Raw genomic sequence first — 14,978 nt, 5'->3', positions numbered from 1 at the left:
TCACATGCTGAAGATTATTTGTTCGAATCTCTTTAAGTACATTGACTTTTTATTTTTATATCTTTATTGATACAGGGAGTGAAAAGCTATTTACAAGTTGTACAGAAACCAGATGGCAGTTATAAGAGTCGAGGGGCATGAAAGGGAAGCGGTGGTTGGGAAGGGAGTGAGACAGGGTTGTAGCCTATCCCCGATGTTATCCAATCTGTATATTGAGCAAACAGTAAAGGAAACAAAAGAAAAATTCGGAGTAGGTATTAAAATCCATGGAGAAGCAATAAAACTTTGACGTTCGCCGATGACATTGTAATTCTGTCAGAGACAGCAAAGGACTTGAAAGAGCAGTTCAACGGAATGGACAGTGTCTTGAAAGGAGGGTATAAGATGAATATCAACAAAAGCAAAACGAGAATAATGGAATGTAGTCGAATTAAGTCGGGTGATGCTGAGGGAATTAGAGTAGGAAATGAGACACTTAAAGAAGTAATGGAGTTTTGCTATTTGGGGAGCAAAATAACTGATGATGGTCAAAGTAGAGAGGATATAAAATGTAGACTGGCAATGGCAAGGAAAGCGTTTCTGAAGAAGAGAAATTTGTTAACATCGAGTATAGATTTAAGTGTAAGGAAGTCGTTTCTGAAAGTATTTGTATTGAGTGTAGCCATGTTTGGTAGTGAAACATGGACGATAAATAGTTTGGACAAAAAGAGAATAGAAGCTTTCAAAATGTGGTTCTACGGAAGAATGCTGAAGATTAGATTGGTAGATCACATAACTAATGAGGAGGTATTGAATAGAATTGGGGAGAAGAGGAGTTTGTGGCACAACTTGACTAGAAGAAGGGATCGGTTGGTAGGACATGTTCTGAGGCATCAAGGGATCACCAATTTAGTATTGGAGGGCAGCGTGGAGGGTAAAAATCGTAGAGGGAGACCAAGAGATGAATACACTAAGCAGATTCAGAAGGATGTAGGCTGCAGTAGGTACTGGGAGATGAAGGAGCTCACACAGGATAGAGTAGCATGGAGAGCTGCATCAAACCAGTCTCAGGACTGAAGACCACAACAACCAAATCTTTACTGAAATCACTTTCATCACAATTTTTATTCAATTAATTGGTTTACATGCTATTTCTTTTCTTTGTATTCCTTTGGTACATAATTTTAATAAATGTTTTAACTTCTTCAATTGCTCATATTTTTTTCTTCATATCATTCTTTTTCCACCTGCAATCTTTGTCCTTATGAATTTAGTAATACTTATTTATCTATCACAATGTTTAAAAATTTGAAAATGCCGATTGTCGGTTAAAAACCGAAAGACGAAATAATCTGTTTATATTGACTGGGCAGAGGTGTCAAGATGTATTTTTTGAAACAAGATGTGGATCATTTTGAATAGCAATCATCATACAAAAATTTAAAAATGAATGATTATTGCACTATCGACAACATAACGGGGTTGATGATTTACACAAAACCAAGATTATAAGTAAAATAAAATTCAAGCAAAATGGGAGATAGAAATAATGAATGCAATAATGTGGACAAAAATATTAAGATGACAAAATGGAAGGAATTAAATCAAAGTCAATACGTAGCTATAACCAAAATGACATGAACAATGACCGATAGGAAGAAAAATGAGAGCAAATGATGTATTTCATTTGATGACTAATGTGACATGACAAAGAAACAGAAAAAAACACATTTAAACAAATAAATTGAATAAAAACAATGATAAAAGTCATTTTGATAAAGATTTAAAAATAAAAAATTTCAAAGATCCAGATGATACATGAACCCACATATCCTTGCATGTCGGCGCAGTACCTTAACCATTATGCTGCGCAACTATTCTGTAAATTGTTACCATTTTTAAACTATAAAGCACCATACAAATTTCCATTTTTTTATTTTTATTTATTTATTTATTTGTCAATTATTTGCAAATGACGGCCCACCAGCATGAATGGCTGCAGGATAGAGTTTCTTGGACCTTAACCTACAAACCTACATCACTGTATAGATTCTTTCAAAAAGTCAAAAAAGTCAATCCCACCACTGGGGTGCTCTCCTCATAAGATTTACCATAATGCCCTTTACGTATTGAGAGCAAGTAAGTCATATATGTGACCTGTGTAACAGAAAGATGGAAGAGAAGCATCTACTTATTAAAATTACGAACCCAGCTGCTAATAATATTGCTCATCCTTCAACTTTACTATTTGTAGAAGTATGTTAATCTGATGGAAAGGAGCCAGAAATTAATTTCAGTTACGTTTGGCACTCATGAATACATTTAGTGCAGTACACAGGTGGAAAGCCTAGGTCGGATTATAAAAGATATATGACCACAGGTCCCCACTCACCAAGTAGGAGACTACTGAACATTAAACAGGCATATAGCGAAGAAAGAAAGTTTCTCGATTGCCAAGTCAGGTGGAACTTTTAAGTGTGTGTGTGTGTGTGTGTGTGTGTGTGTGTGTGTGTGTGTCAGAGACAGAGAGAGAGAGAGAGAGAGAGATTGGGAAGCTGGATGTATGTTTTAGGTTGACTTTGCCAACAATCTAAACAAATTTCTACCTTTGCTGCGTGCCCACATATTTCCCTGTCTCTCTTATTTCAAAAGTAGTGATCTATCCTAGTGTATGTATTCCAGACCTCCAGCAGTTGTTCATATTTAAATATCTGGCCAACAGATTCTGTTCTTCCATCTCAGATACTGATAAAACTAACTTTTAATGTGCGATTTGATTTCATGTAATGTAAAAACTGTAACTGAAAGACGGTAATGAGGTTTAGTATGAGGCTAAGTAGACCAGATGTAATTAGAGAAAGCTTATCATTAACTCTCGAAAGACAGCTCTGTGACTCTGACAGAGAAAAAGTTCCAAGAACAGATCTTTAGTGAAAAAGTTTTTATGATGTTTGTTATGTATTCCCAAAATTGATACCAGTGCTTTGCCGGACAGGATAAACTTATGTGTTGTCTTGTGACATATTTTATAATAACAGGCCACAAAGAGAATAAATAGATAACTGGTGAATCAATATTGATGCAGACACCAAAACCCACTTTCATTTTTGGTGATATCCCTAAATAATTTCAGAATAACACTGCGGCAGTTCATTATAAACAGGGCGTAATATCTCCCCTTCTTATTGAGGGAGAACTCAATCTGTGATATTCTTGACAAGAGCTTAATTTCTATCATTACTTCCACAGTTAAATTCTGACACTTATAACAATTTTTTTTTTACACAGATAGTAATCAGCTATATTATTTTCACTTCATTTCCTTAAGGTAAAGGCAGCTCAGTTTAAATGCTTACTTCACCTCAAGCTGTACCTCAGTGAAAGACGCTTGACTGAAATATTGAGTAGTCAATAATCTTTTTATTTCTTAATATATTTGTATTCGGTCACTTTCTTGCCCATCTGTTTGGTACAAATATTGCAATTGATTTTAAACTAGCTTCTCAGTGAACTAGATTCATGTAATTTCCAGCATATCCCAGAACTACATGATAGTGCAGTACTAACTCACTTTCTTGTCTGGTGTGTGGCAGAGGATACTTTGTGTATCACTGGCATTGCCTGTTTCTCCCGTTCCAATCATGAATGGTTTGTGAGAATGATTGATGGCAAATCTCAATGTGAGCTCAAGTCTCTCTCTTTTACCTTCTTCTTCTCTTCTACAAACACACGCACACACACCTGTTGACTCACCAAGAGGAGATATTAAAATAAACCTAAAATTTACCACATCTCCTTTCTAATCTCATGAAAACATTTGAAACCAGTTGAAAGATTTCACACACACAAGACTAAAATACAGAATATAATTACTTAAATAAAAATCAGTTTTTAATATACCATGTTGTTAAATAAGACTGAAAGGAAATAATGTCTCCTAGTCCCATACAGATACGTAACTCCATACAGATAATCCTGAAAATTCGTTACGTGAATTTTTAATAGCAATGAAAATACTTGTAAGATTTAAAATGAAGAATGTGGACACATGCAGTACACAATTGGTGCATGATTAGTTCACTTCTTTACTATTATCTGTTGCATGCACCCTTTGTTTCTTGTTTTAAATCTTATAAGTAGTTTCATAGCTATTAAAAATACATCGTCAGAGTTTTCAGTGCTATTTTTAGGGGTCAAGAAGAAATTATTTTATATTGTTTAGTCTGATTTAAAAAATGTGGCATATCAAGATCTGATTTTTATTTAAATAAATTTAAACATTTAAATAAGGCAGGTGGTGAGGTCTGACAGAACTAAAGCTGTGAGGGCAGGTCACAAGTTTTGCAAAAGACAACGATCCAAGTTTTGAGTCCCAAACCATCACAGTTTTAGTCAGCCAGGAAGTTTCATATCAGTGCACACTCCGCTACAGTGTGAAAAATTCATTCCAAATAATGATCTGTTTATGCAGAAGCAAAGGCAAAGGCAAAACTATTTCAAGTCCTGATAATTTCTTTTATGAATTATTAATTTTGTTTACACTAGATATATACACTCCATAGTTACAGTCTTACAGTATTGTTTCAACATAAGGCATCATAACTGCATTTTTAAAATATGCTTTGCTACATAGATGTGTGATTACTCATGACACAGTATTGTAGGGGAAGGTTGTCATATATGTAAGAGAAAACAACTGAATAGAGAAAGCCAGATTATCACATAAAGTTGAGCACCAATATTTTTATCGTTCCAGTTTTATCGAGACTGTATTTGATTACTATGAAAGAATTTATCCAAACTAGTGAAGTGAGTAGAACTGCTGTTTTCAGTCCTTGCTCATGTGTGTCGAAATCAAAATGTTGTATAAACTCAGTTCAGATATACAATGAATTCTGACTTCAAATATGTAGACATCACAGACACTACATCATAATCAATGTTTTCTGCCTATTTATATGAGAAAATTTAGCACTATAATAGCAAAAACCATATTTTTTGATGAATTTTCTGAGATTAGCTTTTCAGTATCTAAAAAATTATAATTTCACATTGTGTTTGGCATTTACTATGAAGTAAATTTGATTTTGATATTTATTCATTTCTGATACAAAATGAACAATAGCAATTTTCAGATGATATGTAATTTCCATACTGTCTGCTTTCATGCACAGCAAAGTGTTTGCTTCAGTGCAAAATAAATCTGTATTAACTGTTTTAGTTCTATCAGTAGTTTTACAACTGAGAAACTATTGCACTGGTTTTGGTTCTCATTCCTTGTACATGAGACTGTGCTGCTGTAGAATAGAAATAATATCAGCAATTTTCTTGCTAATGTAGAGATTTATCTGGTGATCGTTTTATCAATCTCAGTTTCAGTATCTTAAGTAAATTCAGATATGTGGTAATTAGTTGTAGAAGATCAATGGTGATGGTATTTGTTGTACTTTCAATTTGGCTAACTAGATATAAAATATATCTGCCATTAAAGTTTAGTGTTTTCTGTTGCATTATTTGTGTAAATATGTTCCTGCAAATTAACAGCTTAAATAAATCGATATTAGCCATGTATATACTTACAAATTAAATATTAACTCTTTTGTACAACATTGTAATGAACTGAATGAATTTATGTGTTAGTGCATATTGAAATGAAATACTACAAATGCAACATCAGTTGCAAAGACATCTTGAGACATGTTGCTGCAATTTAGTTGTTACTCCAACTGTGAATAATATTAATCGTTAAATAACTATACCTGTTATCTGTATAACTTAAAATTAACATTTTAAATAGTGCTGTACATATTTAAAAACAGAGAATCCTATGTATAACGTTTATAAAAGTTCTTTATTGTCCTCTTGTGATTAACATAAAAAGAATGATTGTCATGTGATGTTATGAAGACTTTGATGTCGTTTTTCACAATTGCTGTATTTTAATATCAATACTTTAATTCAAATTGAAAGCAGTTCCTCGAATTCAATTGCAAATGATGATATATCAAAGTCTTCTATCCTAGGTAACAAACTTACAAAAGCCGTGTTACATGTTTGGTTAACAATAAGTAATAGTGTAAATCCTCAGACCTGAGAGAAAACATCCATCTCCGTCAAGCCCTGTTAAAACTAATTTAACCAATCAAAAGGCTCTAAATCCCACCAAACTCCTCTCTTTGTGTTTGTTTCCATGTGCATGGTGTGAGAGAACAGTAACAACTTGTCAGACTTATACATGGTCAAAAAACGCATATGATCGAAAGTAAACAATACCAGAAGCATGAAGAATGTGAAGAACAACTTACTCATAATATTATCTTATAGTGACAATGGAAATTTAGGACTAGTTGATTCAAATTATTAAACATTGTGTTCCTGTGTATGCTATTCTAGTTTTAGAGCAATAATCAAAAAATACGGTAATATCAACATAAAACTTTTTCTATGATCAGTTAGCCTATTTCAAGTATTGAATTTTCCCCATTAGGGTGATATTTTCGTCTTATTTTTTGAGTTTTGGGTGATTTTGTGATATGATGTCCCAACACTTAATATCTAAAATTAAATTACATTACTTCAGTCAATGGTGATGGAAGCTGCAATAATTAACTGTTGTAGTAAATATGAATTTTTTTTTCCACAGAAATTGATGTCAATCAGTTTCAGACATGGTCTGAACATAAAAGTGACAATTCACAAATCAGTTGTTTATCAGAAGTGAGATTATTATAGGAGAGACATGGCAGTAGAGGAAAATTGTGTTTATGACTTAGTTTTTCTGTCATGTCTCATCTCAGAGAGAGAAACAAAACAACAATGAGGTATTTTCTTCTACTTAATTGTACTTTTCTAACTGATTTTCTGTCTGACAGATTTTATAGTAGCTTCTCTTGAATCACGTAAATCAGAGCAGATAGCATATAGCCAATCTCTTAATTTTCATTAGAGAGCTATTGTTAGAGGCTTTAGTTTCTAAGCTGCAGCAAAATTTCAGTCGGAAATACTGAAATGGGATGAGATTTTTCCAATTGTAATAGTTTTTTAAATGATAGTTACTCAATAAAACAATGTTTAATAATTTTGTTTCAACTACTTCTGCATTTAGAAAGGTGTATTTGTATGATGCCTGTGTGATAACTAGATGTTGTCCCCACATTCTGCACCCACTTGTTCAACTTAACAAGCATGCGTAACAAAGTGTTTTTGAACTTCTGTGGATTGATAAAGATATACTTCAATTAACCAGTCTGTGTCAGTTGACTAATGGCTCTGCAAGAAATGGCCAGCTAAACCATGCAAACATGTACATTTTAATGACAGTGTTTGAGTTGAAATATTAATACTCTATTTCATGAGACAGTAATTTTTAATTCAAGTTTATATCAATCCAGAAAAAATAAACAATAGGCTGCTGTTAGTTTGTGCATGAACTTAGTGCTTTTGAAGTCAAAACATCTGAAATCATTTCCTCTTTGTTCAATTTTCAACAGTAAGAGTATTTATAGAGAAACCCCCACTGTCAACAAAGCTACAAGCAAGATATAGAGTCCATGAAATCTATAGTCATCTCGAAATATGCCCACTAGGTAGTCCTGTATCACAATGGATGTTAGAAACTCATGGTTTTTTATGATGATGTTGCTGACAAACTTCATCTGAATCAAAGTTTGCATAAAAGCTGAGGCAAAGTGGACATACACTGAAGAATCAAAGAAACTGGTACACCTGCTTAATATCCTGTAGGGCCCTTGCAAGCATGCAGAGGTGCTGCAACACAACATGGCACGGACTCGACTAATGTCTGAAGCAGTGCCGGAGGGAACTGACTATGAATCCTGCAGGGGTGTCCATAAATCCGTAAGAGCATGAGGGGGTGGAGATCTCTTCTGAACAGCATGTTGCAAGGCATCGCAGATATGCACAATAATGTTCATGTCTGGGGAGTTCGGTCACCAGCGGGAGTGTTTAAACTCAGAAGAGTGTTCCTGTAGCCACTCTGTAGCTGTTCTACACGTGTGAGGTGTTGCATTGTCCTGCTGGAATTGCCCGAGTCTGTCAGAATGCACAATGCACAGGAATGGATGCAGGTAATCAGACAGGACGCTTATGTATGTGTCACCTATCTAGATGTGTCAGGGGTCCAATATCACTCCAACTGCACACGCCCCACACCATCACAGAGCCTCCACCAGCTCGAACAGTCCCCTGCTGACATGCACGGTCCATGGATTCATGAGGTTGTCTCCATACCTGTGCATGTCCATCCACTCGATACAATTTGATGCGAGACTTGTCCAACCGAGCATCATGTTTCCAGTCATCAAAGTCCAATGTCGGTGTTGACGGTCCCAGGCGAGCCGTAAAGCTTTGGGTCAAGCAATCGACGAGGGTAAACGAGTGGTCCTTCAGCTCCGGAAGCTCAAATTGATGATGTTCCATCGAATGGTTCGCACACTGACACTCACCGATGGCCCAGTACTGAAATCTGCAGCAATTTGCGGAAGGGTTCCACTTCTGTCACCTCGAACGATTCTCTTCTGTCATCGTCGACCCCGTTCTTGCAGGATCTTTTTCCATCTGCAGCAATGTCTTAAATTTGATGTTTTACTGGGTTCCTGATATGCGTGGTACACTTGTGAAATGGTCGTATGAGAAAATCCCCACTTCATTGCTACCTTGGAGATTCTGTGTCCCTTAGGTTGTGTGCCAACTATAATACCACGTTCAGACTCACTTAAATGTTGATAACCTGCCATTGCAGCAGCAGTAACTGATCTAACAATGACACCAGAAACTTGTTGTCTTGTATAGACATTGCTGACCCCAGCGTCGTATTCTGCCTGTTACTTATCTCTGTGTTTGAATACGCATGGCTATACCAGTTTCTTTGGCACTTCAGTGTACGATAGATACAGGTTTTACTGCATGTCGACTCCAAACTTTATTTCTGAGATTTTATATGAAATAAATACGTGTTTCAAAGTTTTCCTGACCTTCAAAGTAGTCAGTAGTCACCAGCATTGTGTATAACCCGTTGCCAGCGATGTGGAAGTCATAGGATACTCTCAGCAGTGCTAGTTGTGTTGACTGTCGGAGCAGCGCGGTCTATTGCCTGACGAATTTGTAGCAGTTCTGAAGCGAATGCCGTGAAGTGTTTCCTTCAGTTTAGAAACCGAGTTGAACTCATGAGGGCTTAAGTCAGGGGAATGCAGTAGGTGATATAGCACTTAGCAACCCCATTAGGCAAACAAATCTACTAACATCTTGCACTGTACGTGCAAAATGATGGTCAGGTCTTGCAGAAAGAATCATCACTTCTGTCTCTATGCGTTTGTTTTGGAACACAACCTACGACCAGCTTAGAGACAGAAGTGATGACTCTTTCTGCAAGACCTGACCATCATTTTGCAGGACAATGCTCAAACACGTACAGTGCAAGCTGTTACTGATTTGTTTGGCTGATGGGGCTGCTAAGTGCCATACCACCTACTGCACTCCCCTGACTTAAGCCCTCACGAGTTCAACTCGATTTTTCTAAACTGGAGGAAACACTTCATGGCATTCGCTTCAGAACTGCTACAAATTCGTCTGGCAATAGACCGCGCCACTTGAACTGTCAACACAACTGGCACTGCTAAGAGTATCCTACAACTTCACCAGCAATGGGCTATATGCAATGCTGGTGACTATTTTGAAGGTCAGTAAAACTTTGAAACATGTATCTGTTTTGTATGAGCTGTAAATAAATAGTTGCCACTAAAGTTCAAAAAAAAAAAAAAAAAACAAAGATTATGTGACTTACCAAACGAAAGTGCTGGCAGGTCGATAGACACACAAACATACGCCCAAAATTCAAGGTTTCGCAACCAACGGTTGCCTCATCAGGAAAGAGGGAAGGAGAGGGAAAGATGAAAGGCTGTGGGTTTTAAGGGAGAGGGTAAGGAGTCATTCCAATCCCAGGAGCGGAAAGACTTACCTTAGGGGGAAAAAAAGGACAGGTATACACTCGCACACACACACACACACACACACACACACACACACATATCCATCCGCATGTACACAGACACAAGCAGACATTTGTAAAGGCAAAGAGTTTGGGCAGAGATGTCAGTCGAGGCGGAAGTACAGAGGCAAAGATGTTGTCGAAAGACAGGTGAGGTATGAGCGGCGGCAACTTGAAATTAGCGGAGGTTGAGGCCTGGCGGATAACGAGAAGAGAGGATATACTGAAGGGCAAGTTCCCATCTCCGGAGTTCTGACAGGTCGGTGTTAGTGGGAAGTATCCAGATAACCCGGACGGTGTAACACTGTGCCGAGATGTGCTGGCCGTGCACCGAGGCACGTTTAGCCACAGGGTGATCCTCATTACCGACAAACACTGTCTGCCTGTGTCCATTCGTGCGAATGGACAGTTTGTTGCTGGTCATTCCCACATAGAAAGCTTCACAGTGTAGGCAGGTCAGTTGGTAAATCATGTGGGTGCTTTCACACGTGGCTCTGCCTTTGATCGTGTACACCTTCCGGGTTACAGGACTGGAGTAGGTGGTGGTGGGAGGGTGCACGGGACAGGTTTTACACTGGGGGCGGTTACAAGGGTAGGAGCCAGAGGGTAGGGAAGGTGGTTTGGGGATTTCATACAGATGAACTAAGAGGTTACGAAGGTTAGGTGGACGGCGGAAAGACACTCTAGGTGGAGTGGGGAGGATTTCGTGAAGGATGGATGTCATTTCAGGGCAGGATTTCTTCATCAAAATCACCCTCTCCAAACCTTCCAGGAATTTCTGACTTCCAACCTTGCCTCTCAATCCTTCTTAAAAAACCTTAATCCTACTCCCAACATCACCACTGCTGAAGCCCAGCCTATCCATGATCTGAAGGCTGACTGATCCACCGTCATTCTTCCGGCGGACAAGGGTTCCACGACCGTGGTACTTGATCGTCGGGAATATGTGGCTGAGGGACTGCGTCAGCTTTCAGACAACACCACATACAAAGTTTGCCAAGGTAATCCCATTCCTGATGTCCAGGCTGAGCTTCCAGGAATCCTCAGTACCTTAGGCCCCCTACAAAACCTTTCACCTGACTCCATCAACCTCCTGACCCCACCGACACCCCGCACCCCTACCTTCCACCTTCTTCCTAAAATTCACAAACCCAATCATCCCGGCTGCCCCATTGTAGCTGGTTACCGAGCCGCCACAGAACGTATCTCTGCCTACGTAGATCAACACCTTCAACCCATTACATGCAGTCTCCCTCCTTCATCAAAGACACCAACCACTTTCTCGAACGCCTGGAATCCTTACCCAATCTGTTACCCCCGGAAACCATCCTTGTAACCATTGATGCCACTTCCTTATACACAAATATTCCGCACGTCCAGGGCCTCGCTGTGATGGAGCACTTCCTTTCATGCCGATCACCTGCCGCCCTACCTAAAACCTCTTTCCTCATTACCTTAGCCAGCTTCATCCTGACTCACAACTTCTTCACTTTCGAAGGGCAAACATACCAACAATTAAAGGGAACAGCCACGGGTACCAGGATGGCCCCCTCGTACGCCAACCTATTCATGGGTCACTTAGAGGAAGCCTTCTTGGTTACCCAGGCCTGCCAACCCAAAGTTTGGTACAGATTTATTGATGACATCTTCATGATCTGGACTCACAGTGAAGAATAACTCCAGAATTTCCTCTCCAACTTCAACTCCTTTGGTTCCATGAGATTCACCTGGTCCTACTCCAAATCCCATGCCACTTTCCTGGACGTTGACCTCCACCTGTCCAATGGCCAGCTTCACACGTCCGTCCACATCAAACCCACCAACAAGCAACAGTACCTCCATTATGACAGCTGCCACCCATTCCACATCAAACGGTCCCTTCCCTACAGCCTAGGTCTTCGTGGCAAATGAATCTGCTCCAGTCCTGAATCCCTGAACCATTACACCGACAACCTGAAAACAGCTTTTGCATCCCGCAACTACCCTCCCGACCTGGTACAGAAGCAAATAACCAGAGCCACTTCCTCATCCCCTCAAACCCAGAACCTCACACAGTAGATCCACAAAAGTGCCCCACTTGTGACAGGATACTTTTCGGGACTGGATCAGACTCTGAATCTGGCTCTCCAGCAGGGATACGACTTCCTCAAATCCTGCCCTGAAATGACATCCATCCTTCACGAAATCCTCCCCACTCCACCTTGAGTGTCTTTCCGCCGTCCACCTAACCTTCGTAACCTCTCAGTTCATCCGTATGAAATCCCCAAACCACCTTCCCTACCCTCTGGCTCCTACCCTTGTAACCACCCCCGGTGTAAAACCTGTCCTGTGCAACCTCCCACCACCACCTACTCCAGTCCTGTAACCCGGAAGGTGTACACGATCAAAGGCAGAGCCACGTGTGAAAGCACCCATGTGATTTACCAACTGACCTGCCTACACTGTGAAGCTTTCTATGTGGGAATGACCAGCAACAAACTGTCCATTCGCACGAATGGACACAGGCAGACAGTGTTTGTCGGTAATGAGGATCACCCTGTGGCTAAATGTGCCTCGGTGCACAGCCAGCACATCTCGGCACAGTGTTACACCATCCGGGTTATCTGGATGCTTCCCACTGATACTAACCTGTCAGAACTCTGGAGATGGGAACTTGCCCTTCAGTATATCCTCTCTTCTCGTTATCCGCCAGGCCTCAACCTCCGCTAATTTCAAGTTGCCGCCGCTCATACCTCACCTGTCTTTCGACAACATCTTTGCCTGTGTACTTCCGCCTCGACTGACATCTCTGCCCAAACTCTTTGCCTCTTTACAAATGTCTGCTTGTGTCTGTGTATGTGCGGATGGATATGTGTGTGTGTGTGTGTGAGTGTATACCTGTCCTTTTTTCCCCCGAAGGTAAGTCTTTCCGCTCCCGGGATTGGAATGACTCCTTACCCTCTCCCTTAAAACCCACATCCTTTCGTCTTTCCCTCTCATTCCCTCTTTCCTGATGAAGCAACCATTTGTTGCGAAAGCTTGAATTTTGTGTGTATGTTTGTGTTTGTTTGTGTGTCTATCGACCTGCCAGCACTTTCGTTTGGTAAGTCACATCATCTTTGTTTTTAGGTATATTTTTCTGACGTGGAATGTTTCCCTCTATTATATATATATGTTAAAAACTTCACAAAATATTCATGTATTCATGTCACACTCGCATGTTCGCAATTCATACACACACTTTCTCTGGTACTTTGGCAGATATCTCTAATTTTGATTTGCAATGGGTAGTTGGAGTCTGCCCAAACAAATAATGCTTGTCATGTCTTTCATGCAAAGACCAGTGTCGACAGAAAGTACTGATTTGTTTTTCTTTACAAACAAAATTATTTCAAAAGTGGAATTTCACATGCCTGTTCAATAGAGCAGCCTCCTCATTACTCAGGTGCAATAGTTGTTTAATCGACACGTATTAATAGGGGCAGTAGGACAGGAAGCGTGGCCACTGCTACCCCCACGCAGCAGTGCTATTCGGTCACTGCTAGATTACTGATTATTCTTCCTATTTCAATGTCCCACTTAACACAATTGATCAAACAAATATTGGACTACAGTAACGTGCGACCGCTCTGTCGAATGGGCACGGGAAGTTTCATTTTAAATATAATTTTGTTTGTAAAGGAAAACAAACCGATGCTTTCTGTAGATACCGGGTGCCGCGTAGAAGTTTTGGCGAGTAGTGTCTGTTTGGACTGACTCGATATACACGCTACAGACACGAAATTGCAGATATCTGTGGAAACACCAGTGAAGATGCACCTGATGACTCTTAGGAGAGATACTCTATACATATACAGAGGGGTCCCAAAAAATGCACCCACTGTTTAAAAGTCCGTAACTTGCAAACTAATTGACGGAGTTGTCTCATTTTTGGTGAAAGTGTAGCTTAAAGTACAACTTAAGGATATCACTCTAGCTGTTTGAAATGGTCCCCATTAACATCCACACACAAACAATGCCACCGAACTGCAGCACAAACTACTGACTGCAACGTGTTCAGATGGGTATTTGCACATGGATCCTCGAAGTTCATCCAATGCGCGTGGCGTTTGTCGATAAACGACATCCTTTAGTGTTCCCCACAGGTAAACGTCCAGAGCAGTTAGGTCTGGGGAACATGGTGGATACTCCACAGCACCTCTACGGCCTATCCATCTTCCTGGTAGATTTTCGTCAAGACACCCCCTAACACGATTTTGGTAGTGGGCTGGACCACCATCTTGTTGAAAGGAAACTCTTCCGTCTCCATACAAGTGTCGGATGGCGAGTAAAATAGATGTCTAAAGCTTCTGAAGGTACACCTCACCGGTAACTATGCCGTCAAAGAAGAATGACCCAATTGAGCCCCGGTAAGACAACCCACACCACACATTTACTCCTGGCAAATTCACGGCTTTGTCTACACGGACGTTAAGATTTTCGGTGGCCCAGTAGATGCAATTGTGGCGATTTACTGTACCATTGAGTTTGAACTGCGCCTCATCAGTCCACACAATCATCTCTGCAAACTCTTCATCGTTGCGCATCATATTAGTAAACCACTCGCAGTACTCCATTCTACGACCTGGGTCGTCCTCGTTCATTGCGTATAGCAATCGTGGGATGTAGCACTTCCACTTTGCTGTCTTCAAAATTTGCTGAACACTTGAGCGACTCTCTCCAGTCTCACGGGCACACTGTCTCACAGACTTCTGTGGCGAGCGAGTGAACTGTTGTAACACACGACGGGAGTTAGCTGGACTTGTTACTGTTACAGGTCGTCCAGATCGTTGTTTGTGTACATCTTTAACACAGCCTTCGGCTTCAAATATGTCTCAAATGCGATGAATCATTAAACGTGTCGGTGGCTCTGTTTGATACTTATTTCGCCATTGCCGTTGAACCTCATTAATGTTTTCGTACTTAAAATACCACTTCAAAACTGACTTCCTTTCATCAAATGTAAGCCTTGTGC

At 40.0% G+C, this 14,978-nt stretch overlaps 1 protein-coding gene across 12 annotated transcripts in view; it reads left to right on the top strand.

Annotated features, from left to right (window-relative positions):
- Window positions 1-14,978, top strand: part of LOC124720011 (basement membrane-specific heparan sulfate proteoglycan core protein) — an 801,341-nt gene that overhangs the window by 49,004 nt on the left and 737,359 nt on the right. The window lies entirely within an intron of this gene.

This window comes from Schistocerca piceifrons, chromosome 11 (assembly GCF_021461385.2).
Source record: "Schistocerca piceifrons isolate TAMUIC-IGC-003096 chromosome 11, iqSchPice1.1, whole genome shotgun sequence".
NCBI lineage: Eukaryota > Metazoa > Arthropoda > Insecta > Orthoptera > Acrididae > Schistocerca > Schistocerca piceifrons.
The sequence above is the reverse complement of the archived record's forward strand: the minus strand, read 5'-3'. Positions and strand labels throughout refer to the sequence as shown.